Below are 17,961 nucleotides of genomic sequence, written 5' to 3'. Positions count from 1 at the left end.
AATAGAGGTAGTCTACATCTTAGGAGCAAATCTATACCCCTCACACATCAGATAGAGCACTAATCTCTAGGGTATATAAAGAACTCAAAAAGCTAAATAAACACCAAAGAAACAAATAACCCAATCAACAAACAGGCCAAGGACCTAAACAGACACTTCTCAGAAGAGTATATACAATGAATCAACAAATATATGAAAAAAAATGCTCATCATCTCTAGCAATTAGAGAATGCAAATCAAAACTACTCTAAGATTTCATCTTACTCCAGTCAGAATGGCAGCTATTATGAAGACAAACAACAATAAATTTTGGCAAGGATGTGGGGAAAAAGGTACACTCATACACTACTGGTGGGACTGCAAATTGGTGCAGCCAATATGGAAAGCAGTATGGAGATTCCTTGGAAATCTAGGAATGAAACCACCATTTGACCCAGCTGTCCCTCTCCTCGGTCTATACCCAAAGGACTTAAGAACAGCATACTACAGGGACACAGCCACATCAATGTTTACAGCAGCACAATTCACAGTAGCTAAACTGTGGAACCAACATAGATGCCCTTCAATAGATGAATGGATAAAAAAAAAAATGTGGCATATATACACAATGGAATATTACTCAGTAATTAAAGAGAATAAAATCATGGCATTTGCAGGTAAATGGATGGCACGGGAAAAGATAAAGCTAACTGAAGTTAGCCAACACCAAAGAAAACAAATGTAGAATGTTTTCACTGATATAAGGAGGCTGATTCATAGTAGGGTAGGGAGAGGGAGCACTGGAAGAATATAGGAACTCTAGACAAGGCAGAGAGGTGGGAGGGTAAGGGAGGGGGTTAGAAATGAAGGTGGAATGTGAGGGACATTATTATCCAAAGTACATGTATGAAGGCACAAATTGGTGTGAATATACTTTGTATACAACCAGAAATATGAAAAATTGTGCTCTATATATGTAATAAAAATTATAATGCATTTCATTGTCATATTTAAAAAGTAATTTAAAAAATTTTAAACCAAGTAAATAAAATAAATATCTGTAAATCTTCACAAATAAAAAACAAATGGAAATTAATAGATATATTTTTCATGCAGAAAATCCTAATAATTTATGTAGCTTCTTCACCCTCAAGAAAGTAGAAAATAACTTCTCACCTCTAAGTGTGGTATCAGTAGTGACTTCTTTCCAAAGAGTACAACATATTATAGAGGAAAAGAGGAACAACTTCCCAATGGAAAAGCCTGATAAAAAAAACACCTCAGTCAAAAGATCAGAGTCAACATTAATAGTAAGTATGTCATATTAATAGTATATACTCAGAAACAATGTGATGAAATGGCACTTTACCTCTGCGTCTTCCTCCAACCCCATAACTTCAATCTAATCTTGAAAAAAGCATCAAACCAATTTTGACTAAACAGCAATCTACAAAATGCCTGACTAATTCTGCTCAAATCTATCCAAATCATCACAAATTATTTTCTGCAAATATAAAACCATTCTAAATAAAAAAAGTAATTTTTTAAAATTAGGCTAAGAGTAAAACCATACAACATCATTAATATTAAAGGGATGTATAGATAGAGGAAAATACATCAATAAAAGAAATTTAAAAGGAATGATCAGAAATATAGAAAGATATTTTATAATAAGGTGATAATTTCATCTCCTTTAGGTATATACTCAGAAATGGATTGCTGAATCATATGGAAATTCTATTTTTAATTTCTTTATGAACTTCCACACTGTTTTACACAATGGCTATACCAATCTACATTCTCCACAACAGTGTACGAGGGTTCCCTTTTCTCCATGCTCTTGATATTTCTTGTCTTTGTTATAACAATCATTTTTACAGGCTGAGATGGTATTTTGTAGTGGCTTTAATTTTAGTTTTCTTGATGATTATTGATACTGAGTACTTCCATCTTATTCTTCTGTGGAGAAATCACTGTTCAGGTTCTTTCTCCCTCTTTTTCATGAGATTATTTGTTTTTCTGCTATTGAGTTATACTAGTTCTTCATGAATTTAGGATATTAACCCCTTATCAGTCATATGGTTTGTAATTATATTTTATCAGTTCATAGTTTGCCTTTTCATTTTGTTTTTTCCTTTGCTGTGAAGAATTTGTGAGATTAATGCTCTAGTAAGATATAGGTGGTAAAGATTTTCTCCCATTCTGTAGCCTCTCTCTTCATGTTCTTAATTTTTAAAAAGTACATATAAACAGAGACAGAGAATGAAATAGATACTACAAGACAGGAGGAAAGAGGTAATTGGGAGATACAGTTCAAAGGATACAAAACTAAAGATATATAGGATAAACAAGTGATGTATAGGATAAACTATGATCTAATATACAACAAAAGAACTAAATTAATTGCACTGTGTTAGAAATTTTAGATTTTAGCTGCTATTGTTACAAATGAGTATGTGAGATGATTGATATATTAATCTACTACTGTAACCATTTTATTATCTGTAAGTATCCTATAATACCAGTTGCATACTTCAAGCTTTACTCAACAAAAAAGAAAAATAATAAAGGAAATAAATGAGGAAGGAGAGAATTATTTCCAGGCAATAATAAAGAACAAGTGTACAAAGACAGAAATAGGTCTAATAGAATCAACAAAAATGAGGAATCAGATGAGGATCATTTGGATTTATGAGCTCATCAGTTTTGAAAAAGAGAGAAATAAGTTCAGTGAAGCTACAAGGCCAAAAGGTAAGTCAAAATGTGGTTTATAATGCCTTATGAGTTATGACTTTATGAATCTTTTAAAAGATTCTACTAGTTTCTATCTTTCCTCTTCCTTGAATACACATTCACTTAGTTTCTAAAACCTAATCCTACATGGAAGTGCTGTAATAACATATTAGAGATTAGAAATGCTATAAAATCTTGAGATGCATCAGATATAACGTTTTCATCTGGAAATTAACAAAAAAATTCCAAATTCAAACTGGCTTAAATAATAGGAAATATATGAATAGTATCTCATAACAAAAAATCCATAGGTAAAAGTGGGTCTAAGCACTACAAGTCAGAGCTTTGAAAGTTCTCTCTGATTCCTTAAGATTGGGCCTTTTATACAAGTATCTTCATGCATACACTAATAGCAAGACATCAGAAATATTTTAAGACTGTGATCTGCCTATCCTTGAAACTTTCCACCAGGAAATAAAGGGAATTATCATATTTTATTTAGACTTCTAAGAATCAATCTTAGAATGTGGAATGAGGTCCCCTTTCCCTGAGTCACGGAAAGGAGAGCTACATACCTAAATAAGAGGGGATCCATTAGAAAGATAGTAAGGAAATGGTTAATGTTAAAAGTCAATCAATCCTAGCCAACACAGTTTTCCTAGATTGAGAACTTTTAAAAATTACTTTAATACAATGAAAAATAGGCTTGAACAAAATAAGGGCAACATAATCTCCTCCTTCAACCTCAAAGACTATCAGTACAATTTGACAGGTCAAATGGGGAAATACTATCAGAATTTCTAAGCTTTTCTCATCACTTTTATTTTATTGCAAAGATAAAATGTGTTTGGGTATTTTCAAACCAGAAACATATTATATTTTTAACTTTAAATTCTTATTTTAACAGGGACAAAAGATCCCAAAATAGGGGAAAGAACACTAGACTTGGAGTCAAGTACTAGGTTCTAGTCCTAACTCTTCCACTAAATTACAGTGTTATCATAGATGTCACTTAATGTACCTAAGGTTCATATTTCTCCTATGTTAACAAGTAAGGAGAGGTGATCTCTCAAGCTGAGAGATCTTACTTCTGATTAAGTTTATTTCTGATTAATTCTAAATTAGAAATAACACTCACTTGTTAACTGAAAGATTTATGTAGACTATTTTAACTTGTAATTCTGGACTAGCCAAATTCTAAAGATCTTTTCCAAGACTATGGGCTGATGACACATGAAGTTTTTTCCTAAAAACTTCACTTTCACAAAAACTTTCACTGTGGCCAGAAAGTAAACAGCATGATGTTACAGCTTCTGAAATAACTCAAAAATTTAATTCAATTTCTCTTTAAACCCAAATTCATTATTAAAAGGTTGCAGTATACCTTCAAATGCAAACCCTTACTGCTGGATAGAGGAACGGAAAATGAAAAGAAACCTGAACGGAAAATGAAAAGAAACCTGACCACTTTGAAATTCAATTAAAGACAAGATTTCTAACCACTAAGCCTAAATGAGGAAGAAGATGGAAATCAAATCACAATGAAAAAACTGGAATTAAACTCACAATCAAAAATGGAAATTTCTATATAGAGTGAGAAAGGGGCAGGGGCAGGGGAACTACTTCCAAAGCCAGAATATATGCCTAGAAGAAATTAAACCTAAAAGTCTCCTGGATTTCTCTTAAAGACTGCTGATTTACACAAAATAGATAGGAATAATTTCCAAAAACAGGTTGGTGACAGTGAAAAATGGGATAGGAAACCATTACCATGCCCTCTGGGAACCTTAGCTTAACAGATTTTGGCAAAGCAGACACAAAATCATATGGGACGTCTCTGGATGAAACCTGATGACTTTAGCCAACTGTATTATGACCTGAAGTTGGTTCATCTCAAAATTATTAGTAATGAAAAATACTTACACAGGATACACATGACTGCCAGGAAAAAAAAAATACACTTCTTTGAAACAGTTTTTTTTAAAAACAACAAACCACCCACAGAAACCACATGGGCACAAAATGAAATGATTCTGGTCACTGATTTGTGGAGTATTTAAGCACTCCACAAGTGAAAAATTCAGCTTTAGGCTCTTTTTATGAGACTAGAAGATCATCCATAAAAATACCTGAATTGGAATTACCAAGAAGTCAACACAAACATATCTCTAATGATCTAAGTTGCAAGATAAAGTCATTTTCTCCAAGGAGAACTTTACAGTTTTAAGAAACTACTTTTACTTCTCTTAAGAAGACATTTCTTTTCCTCATAGTAAAAATCTAAAGCTTAAAATCTGGTTCTCAAAATAAAATGAATAAAATCTTACTCAAAGTGCTTAACATTACAATAGTAATGATCTGTAAGTTTACAACTCCTAAAATGGTCAGTTTCAAAACCAAGACTCCCTGTTATCAGTACCTTCATCATTAATAGTGGCAGTATCACGAATTTGATACTCTAATAAAACATTATATCAAATACATATTTAAAGGTAAGTTTTAAAAGAGGAATGAATAAATATAGAGGAAGGAATAGTGTCCAGGAGACAGGCAAAAGAAGGCAGGAAATGAGTGGCAGGTAGCTGCTTTGGAACACTAGAAACTAGGCCAGGAACACTGAACAAATAAAGAGAACCAGAAAGCAAAGCCAAATGAAACCAAAACACCAGCAGGTAACACTGCCTAGGGTAACATGCAAATTCTATCTAAGAATTCATTTAGACATGGAAATATAAGAGGAGTACTAGATATGGTAACAAAAAAATTGAAAATCTACTTAACCTCAGTATCATGAAAAGACCATTCACTCCTCTGAGTAAATAAGAAAAGAAAAAAAAACTTATTTAATCTTGGCCCACATGTATTGTCCCTACAGGAGATAAGAACACATTAAAAGCACAGCACCAGGCAAGAGCTACAAGTTCACACCTATCTACACACACACTCTTTACTATGCTTTTAATTTCCTAAGACAATGTCATAAAAATGGAATTTTTTTCCTTCTATCTTGGCTATATGTAAGGTACTGATTTTTCCCTTGAACACGCTAGCAAAGCTCAACTTGTCAGAGCCTGCATAACCTTAAAGAACACATATAATTTCCAAAAGAAATAAAAGAAGAATGGAAAAATAGGTAAGTTTCCAAAAGAAACAATTTAAAATTATACATATCTATAGTCCTCATCCTGTAGAGATGATGTTACTGGTGATATTTGTTACCACTTGCATCCTAAAAAGACCATAGTATTAAGAGCTATCCAAACGTAATTATAGATATCTTATACAATGTAGCTCCAACACAACAAAAGAATAATAATGCCAAGCATGGAAAAGCCCGGGATTGTCACCTACACAAAAAGAATACTGTTCTGAAGAAAAATGAGATTAGAATCATTTCATAAAATGTAGAGGGAAATCTTATAACTTTATAAAGCTAACTAACCAAACAGCAAAATAATTTTACACCAAAATTCTTCATATTATGGGTAAAACTACATGTTTTCTAAACAGTTGCTAAGTACAATGATATATTATGATACATAAATTAGTAATGTCTGGTTTCTCAAAGCTTACTAAGGGTAGGAAGTGATAGGTCTGAAACATGGGAAATCCCCAAAGTGTAAGATGAATATCCCCAGAGTATAAATTTTATGCACAGATTTAATGACAGGTTAAGGGAAGAGTTTTACTTAATATACCATATAAATTATAAAGCAGAATAAAAGATAAATAGAGCAAATGCATAATTGAATTGTACATTCCCTACATATCACCAGTAGCTTAACACACAAATACATATCTTCACAACAACTCACACTCAACTCACAGTCTCTCTGCACTATGGTTACTTAAATATAAAAGCACAATAAAGGCTGGAGGAAATTTTAAACTACAGCACACAAATAGCATTCTACTTCCAACAAAAATGGAAACAGAGGAACCAGATTAACTTCCCATCTAAAACAACCAGAAAACTGAACAAACTATATGAAATAATGGTTTTCAAATATTGGGCATCAGGACAGAACTTTAATTCCTGAAAGAAAAGAAACTGCCAAGCTTGCAAACTAACCCAGAGCACATGATGGGGGAGTTTAAGCAAAGCTGGTCTCTCGTTGAGTTGAGTACACAGAGGTAAGAATTTACAAAGCATCTAGAATCTGCAAGGGTAACAATCTGAATTTAAGGTTCCAAAGACAGAAAGGTCTTACCAAATTTGGGGCTGAGTACCAAACTATTCACATGAGAGAAAATTACCCAAAGATGAGGAAAACACACACACACATACAAATGGACAGAACAATACTAGAAGCTGAAATACTCCTGACAGTAGGTTGTATTCCTACCAGTAAAAGTCCACAAACCTTATAATACATGATGGAGTCCTCAGGTGGATCCTCAGAAGGGTATCTCTTTAATCTCAGGAGGGGCTATAATAGAATTAAAAGGAAGGTTGTTCTGGAAGGACACTAACATATCTTAAAAGTAAGGTTCGAAATATTCCAACAGATTCCAGGCGATACAATGAAGAGTTGGAACAAACACAATTCTACTTAAAATAATACAACAAAATTCAGCAATCAAGAAGATACAATTCAAAAATATCTGACCTATAATCAAAAATTAAATGCAAGCTGGGAACAGAAGAACATGCCTGTAATCCCAGCGACTCCAGAGGCTGAGGCAGGAGGATTGAGAGTTCAAATCCAGCCTTATCAATTTAGCAAGGTCCTAAGCAACTCAGCAAGACCCTATCTCTAATACTCTAATAAAATATAAAAAGGGCTGGGGACATGGCTCGATGGTTAAGTGCCCCTGGGTTCAAACCCTGGTTCAAATTTAAAAAAAGTTAAACACATATAAAGAAACAGCAATGGAAAATAACAAGATTATGGCATTTGCAGGGAAATGGATGGCATTAGAGTAGATTATGCTAAGTGCTGAATATTTTCTCTGATATAAGCGGGGTGACATAAAATGGGCTAGGGAGGAAGAGCATGAGAAGATTACCACTAGATAGGGAAGAGAGGTGGGAGGGAAAGGGAGAGAGAGAAAGGGAATTGCATGGAAGATGGAAGGAGACTCTCATCGTTATACAAAATACATGTATGAAGATGTGAGAAGAAAAAAAAAGAATTGCATCACCTTAGATTGGGTAGAAAGAAGTGATGAGAGGGGAGGGGAGGGGAGGAGAGGGAAAAGGGGGAAAGGAAGGACAGTAAAATGAAATAGACATTATTATTGCTGTGTGTATATATGTGACTGCATGACCAATGTGATTCTGCAACCTGTACACTCAGAATAATGAGAAATTATATCCGGGGCTGGGGATGTGGCTCAAGCGGTAGCGCGCACGCCTGGCATGCGTGAGGCCCGGGTTTGATCCTCAGCACCACATAGGAACAAAGATGTGTGTCCGCCAAATACTAAAATTCTCTCTCTCTCCCTCTCTCTCCCTCTCTCTTTAAAAAAAAAAAAATTATATCCCATCTGATTCAAATGTATGATATGTCAAGGTCATTGTACTGTCATATATAACTAATTAAAACAAATTTTAAAAATTAAAAAAAAAAGAATCAGGAAAACATGACCTATTACCAGACAATAAATCACTCAGTAGAAACAGACACAAACATGAGAAAAAAGCTATTATTAATATGTTTTATATCTTAAAAAACAAAAAGGACAAGAGGTATGGAAGACATGAAAAAGACTAAAATGGAATTTACAAAGAAGAACTTCTAAAACAAAAAATGTGAAGGACAGAATTAATAGCAGATTAAACACTGCAGAAGATCATGAAGTTAAAAAAAAAAAAGAAAGAAAAAAAAAAAAAAACGGCAATAGTGACTATTCAAAATGAAGTACATAGAGGAAAGAAAATACCAAGAAAAAACATGGAAAAATTTCAACTGGACTAAAACATGTTCAACTGGAGGTCATCCCCCAAAATGGAATACAGAACCAATTATTTGAAGAAATATTGTTGAAAATTTTCTAAATTTCAGGAAACTATAAACCATGAGATCCAAGAAACCAAACAGCAGCCAAAGAGACTAAACATAAAGAAACTGTGCCAATGTATATTATATTCTACTTGCAGAAAGCAAATAAAAGAGAACATTTTTAAATAAGTCAGAAAAAATAACACATTACATAAAAAGAAATAAAATAAAAATAAAAGTAGAAATCTTTTCAGAAACCTTATAAACCAAAAGACAATGAAGATATATCATTAAAGTATTAAAGGAGAAAAATATAAGGCAGGATAAAAATTCTTTGTCAACAGAAAATATCTATAAAATTTGAAGAGGAAACAAAGATTTTTTTTTAGACAAACAAAAGGTGAAATAATTACTTGCTATCAGATCTGCACTAAAAAAAAAATATTTTAAAGAAATTTCTTCAAGGGAAGAAAAATGAGAACCGATTGAAATTTGGATATTCACAAAAGGAATCAGGAGTACCAGAAATGGTAAACATGTAGATAAATATAAAACTTTAAAAGAAAACTGACTATATAAGACAAAAATAATAATAATGCATTGTTGGCTTTATAGAGTATAGAATTTATAGAATTAGAGATAAAGTATATGTCAATACAATAAAAATGAGAAATAAAACAGAAATATATTAATCAAAGTTCTTAAACCATATATAAAATGGAATAATACTTATAAGTAGTCTAATAAGTGAAAGATATACTTATTATAGACCCTAGAGCATATAATTAATTGGTTAATTAGTGAAAATATATATCTAGGAAGCCCACAGTGGGCAAAAAATGAAATCATTAAAGGGAAAAAGTTTGAACTGCAATATGTAAGGAAAAAGGGAAGAATGGAAAAGATGAGAAAAGGGAAATAACTAGTAAAATGATACATTTAAATTCAATCATAATTAATGAATCAAATATAAATTAAAAGCAGACAAATTAAAAGCAAGTATTCCAGAATAAATGAAAGAGTAGGACTCAACGGTACTACATAAACATGAAACTCACCACTTCAACTATAAAGACAAAAAAAAATGAGAGAGAAAAACCTAGAGGGCTGACAAGATATGCCATATAATTACTAATCAAACAAAAGATGAATTACATATATTCACTCAGGTAGGTTAGGCCTCAGATAAAGAATATTACTAGATAGACATTTCATATTGATACTTTTATTCATCAAGAAGACATTTTATTAATTTAAAGAAAAAATTTATTGAAGATTTGAAAAACAATTCCTAAAAGATTTGACTTTTCCAGAAAACTGTAGCTACACAATGCAATGCGCCTATCATATTAAAACGTGCATAAGACACAAATACAAAAACCATGAAACAAGCCACCATTCTTCAATAATTTGAGCAAAGATATAATATCTAAGGAATAACATGGATGACTCCCGAAGGATGGGCTCTTTACTTTAAGCACCATTAAAAAAAAAAAGGAGCACAAATGGATAAGTGTGTTCAGTTACATATACTGAATTGAGCCTTTGGCACTAGGAATCAGAGCATTTTGTCATATAGCATTAACACATATTATAAAAGTGCATAGTGTCAAAGGTATAGAACCACCAGCATTCAAAAGCAGCTTTGTCAACTAGGCAAACATTCTGCAGCATGTCTCTCTGTTGTCCATCATTGAATACACTGGTGGCAACTCTGAAGTGAAATTAAAAGAAAGAAAGGAAAAAAGGAGCAGTAACCCCTTTTATTTTTTGTTTAAATTCAAACAGAAAACAAACCTCAATTCTGTTATACACTAACATCTTCAAAGTACATCATTTGTACGAGAAAGACTAAGAACAAAAATTGTGTTTATAGAGATCCAAACACAAGTGAATGAAGAACATCTCCTCACACTGCTTTCCAATGGTATTCAGGAGACATGACTTCATAATTGCTGGCACTAAACAAAGTTGCAGAATTCTTTGCCAGGTACTTGAGGAAATCATGAAGATAATTCAGCAATAAAGCAAGGCTCTTCTCATCCAGAGGTGTATAGGCCAACATTGCTCCAATTCGTACAAATAATCTCAGTAGATGCGGCATTCCATACACCTGGACATGGGTGCATCAGGATGATCGGCAAGGATTTCAGCATACTGTGGTCTCTCAAATTTGTAGAGCAGCTGAGTGCCCAGCATTACATTGAAGTATTCTTTTATTCCTGCCACAACTTCATTAAAAGCATACTCCTTATCATCTGTGTTTACTGGAGATTTCTTGTAATTTGCATAATCCTCAAGAATAGAATCCATATTTTTCTTCACAGGAAGATAAAAGAGCTGTTTTTGTCTGGTAATTAAGTCCCAGTCATCAGCAAGCCATGGTTTTACCTCTTCAGGAATCTTTACTTTATTTATTTTTTTTTAAAGAGAGAGAGAGAGAGAGAGAGAGAGAATTTTATAATATTTATTCTTTAGTTATAGGTGGAACACAACAACTTTGTATGTGGTGCTGAGGATCAAACCCGGGCCGCACGCATGCCAGGTGAGCGCGCTACCGCTTGAGCTACATCCCCAGCCCAGGAATCTTTACTTTAACTTCAACTATGTTCATAAATGTTTCTTCATTTTCAACAGTAGGATCTACCTGGGCCCTTTTCTTCCGAGGAGGCTGAGGTGTCTCATTGGTACTACCATCATCTCCATTTCCAGGTGTTTTCTATTTGTTCTTTTTGGTTTTCACTTCAACATTTTTCTGTTGCAGAACAGATGTCTTCTTTCCTGGAGCAGCCCCTCTCATGTTCCCCTCTGCATACTGCTCCTGGATTGGCTTTTTAGAGTTCTCCCTGTTTCTGCAGATTGGTGTCCACGTACTTGAGCACTCTGCTCTCTGGAACCCATTCATCCCAATTTTTATTCCAACCACTGTAATGTATAAAGTATTTCACTTCTTTGTCCTTTATGGCAACTTTAACGCATTCTGCTTCATAAAGGAGAGGCCCATGAAAGCACAGCACTCACTCACCCTCCTGGAATTTTGGCTTCGGGTCCTGTTGGGGCACCATTTATAATGATTTGCCGCCTCCTCCTTCTCCCACCACCCGCGAATACCACCTCCTACTCTCTACCCCACCCAACTTTGCATCAGACACACTGTCAGGCACAGCCAGCTCTACATCCTGGGCCTGATTTTTCATCAAGAAGACATTAAAACCCCTGAACATGCATGCATCTACAAAAGAAACTTCAAACTGCATGAAACAAATATGCTATAAAGCGGTGGCATCAAAACAGAGAAGATGACCAATGTAATAGAACACAATGCACAGAGATAAATCCACAAACCTATGGCTCTGATATTTAACAAAGGTGACAAACATGTAGGTATTTTGGAGAAAAGATAACTTTTTAGACAAATGGTGCTGGGATAACTGAATAGCTGTATGTAGAAAAATGAAATTAGACACCTATCTCTCACTCTGCACAAAACTCAAATCGAAATGGTTCAAAGGCTTAGGAATTAGAACAGAAACTTTACAACTGCTAGAAGAAAACATAAGGTCAACAACACTCCATCATATAGGTACTTGCACCAACTTCCTTAATTAATAAGACCCCCAAAGTACAAGAAGTAAAACCAAGAATCAATAAGTGGGATGCCATCAAATTACAAGGCTTCTGCATAGCAGCTGAGTAGATCCATTAAGAGCATGAAGGAAACCATTAAGAGCATAAAGAAAAAGACTACAGAATGGGACAAAATTTTGGCCAGCTACCCCTCTCATAGGGGATTAATATCCAGAATATACAAAGAACTTAAAAAAACTTAATACCAAAAAAACAAATAACATAATAAATGGGCAAAAGAACTAACCAGAAACTTCTCAAAAGATGACACCCAAATGGCCAATAAATACATTAAGAAAATGTTTAACATCTAGCAATCAAGGAAATACAAATCAAAACTACACTAAGATTTCATCTCACTCCAACCAGAATGGCAATGACCAAGAATATGACAACAATAAATGCTAGCAGGGTTGTGAGGAAAAAGTAAACTTGTGAATTGTTGGTGGAACTAAAGAGTAATACAACCATTCAGGAAAGAAATGAAGATAATACCAAGAGTGATTCCTCAATGTATCCACCATAAGGCCCAGCTCTTTGGGTATTTTCCAAAAAAAATCTAAAAGTGGCATACTACAGTGACACAGTCACTGTTTACAACAGCACAATTCACAATAGCTAAACTATGGAGTCAACTCAGATGCCCAGCATTAGATGAATGGATTAAGAAATTCTGACACACACACACACACACACACACACACACACACACACACACAATGGAGTTCTACTCCATGGCATTTGCTGGGAAATGTATAGAAATGGAGAATATCATGCTAAGTGAAATTAGCCAAACTCAGAAACTCAAAAGGTCAAATGTTTTCTCTCATCTTCAGAAGCTAGAATAAAATAATGGAAAAGGGGGGAAAGGGTAGGATAACATAAAGAACCAATCAAATACAAATTAATAGACAAGCAAAAGAAAGTCTAGTAGAGTAGAAAGAGGAGAATGAGAAAGGGAAGGGAGGACAGAAAGAAAAAGGGAGAGGGAAAAGGGGAGGATCATGAACTGAAATCAATTTCCATGCATGTATGAGTTTGTTGGGATGAACCCAACTACTAACGTATAACTATAAAACTCAAATAATAAAAAAGAAGCTTCAAAATACATAAAACAATGAGTGATAAAAACAAGAAGATAGACAAATCAACAACCATTGGTAGAGACTTTTACACTTCCAAGTAATTTAATGATAAAATAAATAGAAATACACACACACACACACACACACATATATATATATACACATACATACTATATATATAAATTTAAAAATAAAGTACATATATATTTTATATATAGTATATATCACATATTTTACAAGTATTAAATATTCTATATATATTTTCTTTTACATGTATACATACGTATACATTCATTTAGAAGACTTAAACAGTATTATCAAATATGATCTAGTTGACATTTCTAAAAAAATTCTACCCAATCGGGATAGATTAGGCATTCTTTTCAAGTGCATATGAAACTTTCAAAAATAGATGATATTCTGAACCATAAAACAAGTCTCAATTAAATCAAAAAACTGATATTATAAAAATTATCTTCTCTAATCACAGAAAAAAATGTTAAAGAAAGAAATCTAGAAAAACTAAAATAACAAAAAAAACCCTTCTAAATAAACCATTATAATTTATAAGAAAATTTGAAGATATTTTGAAGTAAATAAAATTGAAAATATGAAAATATGTGGACTGCAATGAGCATAATGCTTTAAAAGAAATTTATAAATATCAGATGCCTATATTTGGTGGAAAAAAAAAAAAAAGACTCCATAAGTGAGACTTAAGATTTCTCAAGAAACCTGTAAGTGTATTCAGATACAGCACATTAAACCCAAAGTAAACAGAAGGAAAAAAATAATGAGAAGCAGTCATCAATAAAATAAAAAATATAAAAATAAATTGATAAAACTGAAAAACAGATTTTTTTCTAAGGATCAATGAAATTAAACCTCTACCCAGGATGATAACAAAAAAAATGATATGAATTACTGTTATCAGAAATGGAAATTTTACTATCAGAACATTTCTAAAATTCTGCAGATATTAAAAAGATAGGGGAACATCTTGCCAATAACTTTAACTATATACATGAAATGGACAAATACCTTGAAAGATAAAACTTCCAAAGATCACTCTAGAAAAATTAATTAGTGATTAGGTCTCTGTCTATTGAAGAAGTTTATTTTCTTATTACTTTTCACAAAGAATAAAAGAGGCACAAAAAGACTTGCTGGGGAATTCTATGAGACATTCAAGAAATAAACAATATAAAGTTTTCAGAAACTATTCCAGAACATAGAGAAATGAACTAGTATTTGATATTATTCTGATACCAAACCAACAAAGACACTGCAAGAAAACAGAAAATAACATCCTCCACCAACACAGATATCAAAATTTATAATAAAGATATAATAAATCACAGCAATGCATGTAGAGGATAACAGAACATGACAAGTGAGTTTTATTCCAGGAATACAAGGATGGTTGAATATTCAAAAGTAAACCAACATAATTCACCCTGAGAAAACTCTCATGATCAATTCAATAAATGCAGAAAAATAAATGTCTTCAACCAGATTCCTTTTAAAAAGGTATATACATTTTTTTCTTATAAAGGTAAAAAACTCACAACTAATATAATACTTAATGGTCAAAAACTAAATGCCTTTAGCCTAAGATCCCGAAGAAGGCAAAGATGTATGTTCTTACAGAAGTTCTCCCTAGTGCAATACAAAATACAAATAAAATTTATATACATTGAAAAAGAAATAAAATATACATATTCAGGGACAACATGATTAATTTACATAGAAAACTTTAAGAAGCTGACTAAAAGATTGGTTGAAGAATACAAGGTCAATTTTTAAAAAATCAGTTAATAGTTCCATATACAGCTGTCCCTCGATATACATGGTGGATTAGTTTCAGGCCCCTTTACAGATACAAAAGGCCATGTATTCTGATATGGTATAATATTTTCATATAGATTACACATATCATTTTATACACTTTAAATCATCTCTACATCATTTATAATATTTAAAACCATGTAAATGCTATTGTTATGTTTTATTTTTTGGACACAATGACGAGAAAAAAGTTTGTACATATTCAAAGTGGACATAATGTTTTTTAGAACATTTTCAATCTAGTTGAATTCATGAATTGCAGAATTCATGGAAAAAAGAGAACCAAATATACTAGAAGCAAATAATTGAAAACTAAGTAAGTAATACCAATATAATATCATAAAAATTTTGAAATACTTAGGGATAAATCTAATAAAATATAAGCAAACTTATTATAAATGAGTCAGACAATGTTTTTGTTCATTCTCTCTAAACTGATATAGACAATATAATCATTTATATGTAATTATATATCATTTAATTCCCAACAGGTTTTATTTCAGAAGTCATCAAGGTTTTTTCTAAAATATATTTAAAAATGAAAAGAAGGTAAAACTCAAAATAATTTTGAAAAAAAAAGATTCATACTACCTAATTATGAATCTTACTATAAAGCTAGAGTAATAAAGACCATATGGTAAGAACGGAGTCAAGAAATGGCCACCTATATATATGCCATAAAACTCCCAAGATAATATACAATGAGAATAGAATGATTTTTTAAAATAACTAGACACTATACATAAAATAACAAACCTTGATATTAAAATGCTATCAGTTTTTTAATTAAAACTAAGAATGAAACTACAAATTCTTTAGTATACCATATTAAAAAAAAAAAATCTTTAAGACCATTGGTTAAGCCAAGATGTCTGAGAACACAAAAAGCACAAACCACATTTGATAAAGGAAACTTCATCAAATTAAACACTTTTGTTATTCAAAAAACATTTCTGTCATACTCACTTCCAGAGTCTGAATATATATATATATATGGGGTGACATTTGGAAAACCACTTATATAACAGGTTATTTTTTATGCTGCTGGTTCCAGGATCACTTTCTGAGAAACACTAGTCTTCAGATCAATATGTTAACAAAGATGATGGCTCTTAGCAAGACTAAAGATTGTTTGGCTGCTACTCACACTGTACTAGCAGCTCCTTCCTAAAGGTTCACTATCCATTGAACCAAATAAAGGAAACAGATTTTAAAATACTGGGTGTCTAGGGAAATAACGTGGTACTTCTTTAAAATACCAAACATAGAAATACCATCTCCCAGAAAATAGTATAGTCACACAAAAAGAAAAAAATAAAATAAAACTACTATAAAACCTAGCAACTTCATTTTGGAGCACATACCAAAAGAACTAAAAGCAGACATTCAAACAGATGTTTATACACCCATGTCCATGGCAGCACTATTTTCGATAGTCATAAGGTAAAAAACAATAAACAAACAAAATATGGGATACACATACAATCAAATATTCAAATATGAAATTCTGATACAGAAATATACTATAAAGGAACCCTAAGCCATGATGCTAAATGAAATAAGCTGGTCACAAAAAAGAGCACAATTGTATAATTATATGATTGTATAAAGTACGGAAATAATTTGTTATAGTTGCTCTTCTCTTAGAGAATACACAAAGTTCATTAATTCATCATACATAAGTATCCAAAAAGATGGCACAACTTTCCTGATTAGAATAACTGAGTTCTGTGATAATTTCGAGGTACAATGTATCCTTTTTATTATCAAAACATGTTCAAATAACTGAATTGCAGGAGAAATGAAGACATGTTCTACTTACAAAATGACTCAACATATTTCTAAGACTGAGAACCAAGAAAAGCTTGCTATATAATGCAAAAAAGAAACACAGGGAAAGAGTTCTGGTGAAAATGGAAGACAAACAAAAAAAGCTCAGAAATGAGTTGCATGATTCCAGACCTCAGCATTGTTACACAATCACAATGGAAATGGAAAGAATGTGTGGTAATTAACCAACTTTAAATGCTAAAAGTATCCAAACATTCTTTTCTTAAAAAAAAAAAAAAACTTTTTAAAAAGGAAATCCTATAGTCTTCATGACTCCCTCTTTAAAAACACAAAACAAAGTAAAATTAAGTACTGAGTACAGTTATTTATTCATGGGTTTCCCCTATTTTATTTAAGCAGTATCTTATTCAGCATAGGATTCCCTTTGGATATATAGGTGAAATTTTTTTCCCAGTAGGTGTAATTAACTTCTTAGCCCTCAACAGGGAGAACAAGGGCATAATGATTATTCTCCATAATCCAAAATGGTATTGTGATATAAATAAATAAACAAATCTCAACGAACAATAGAAATAACAGTACCTGAGTTTTACCAAGTATGTTTAAATCAAAACAGATATTCATCAGTCACTAAAGATTATTGCTAAAACTCAATATACCTGGGGCTGGGGTTGTAGCTCAGTGGTAGAGCACTTGCCTAGTATATATGATGGACTGGGTTCGATTCTCAGCACCACATATAAATAAATGAATAAAATAAAGGTGCATCAACATCTAAATAAAAAGCATTAAAAAAACTCAATAACCTGATAATATAGATACCATTGCTTGAAAGTGTCTGTAGCTAATTATGAAATCTTAGCCTAAATTTCTATGAAATTTACTACAATTTTTCCTTGCTCTAGGACTCAATATCTTAAGCATCTTACTATTTTCCATCCCCCTTCCATATA

At 32.4% G+C, this 17,961-nt stretch overlaps 1 protein-coding gene and 1 pseudogene across 5 annotated transcripts in view; both read right to left on the bottom strand.

The window, feature by feature from the left end:
• Window positions 1–17,961, bottom strand: part of Ccdc91 (coiled-coil domain containing 91) — a 321,339-nt gene that overhangs the window by 289,552 nt on the left and 13,826 nt on the right. Inside the window, exon 2 of one of the 5 annotated variants that reach the window (XM_076852739.1) lies at window positions 1,156–1,242. The exons of the other annotated variants lie outside the window; for them this stretch is intronic. The gene's annotated coding sequence lies outside the window, so the exon portion shown is untranslated. The remainder of the gene's footprint in view (window positions 1–1,155; window positions 1,243–17,961) is intronic. 5 annotated transcript variants of the gene reach the window in all.
• On the bottom strand, window positions 10,567–11,609 carry LOC143396782 (mortality factor 4-like protein 1; annotated as a pseudogene).

This window comes from Callospermophilus lateralis, chromosome 4 (assembly GCF_048772815.1).
Source record: "Callospermophilus lateralis isolate mCalLat2 chromosome 4, mCalLat2.hap1, whole genome shotgun sequence".
Classification (NCBI taxonomy): Eukaryota; Metazoa; Chordata; class Mammalia; order Rodentia; family Sciuridae; genus Callospermophilus; species Callospermophilus lateralis.
Note: the sequence above shows the minus strand (reverse complement) of the source record. Positions and strands in the feature narration are given on the sequence as shown.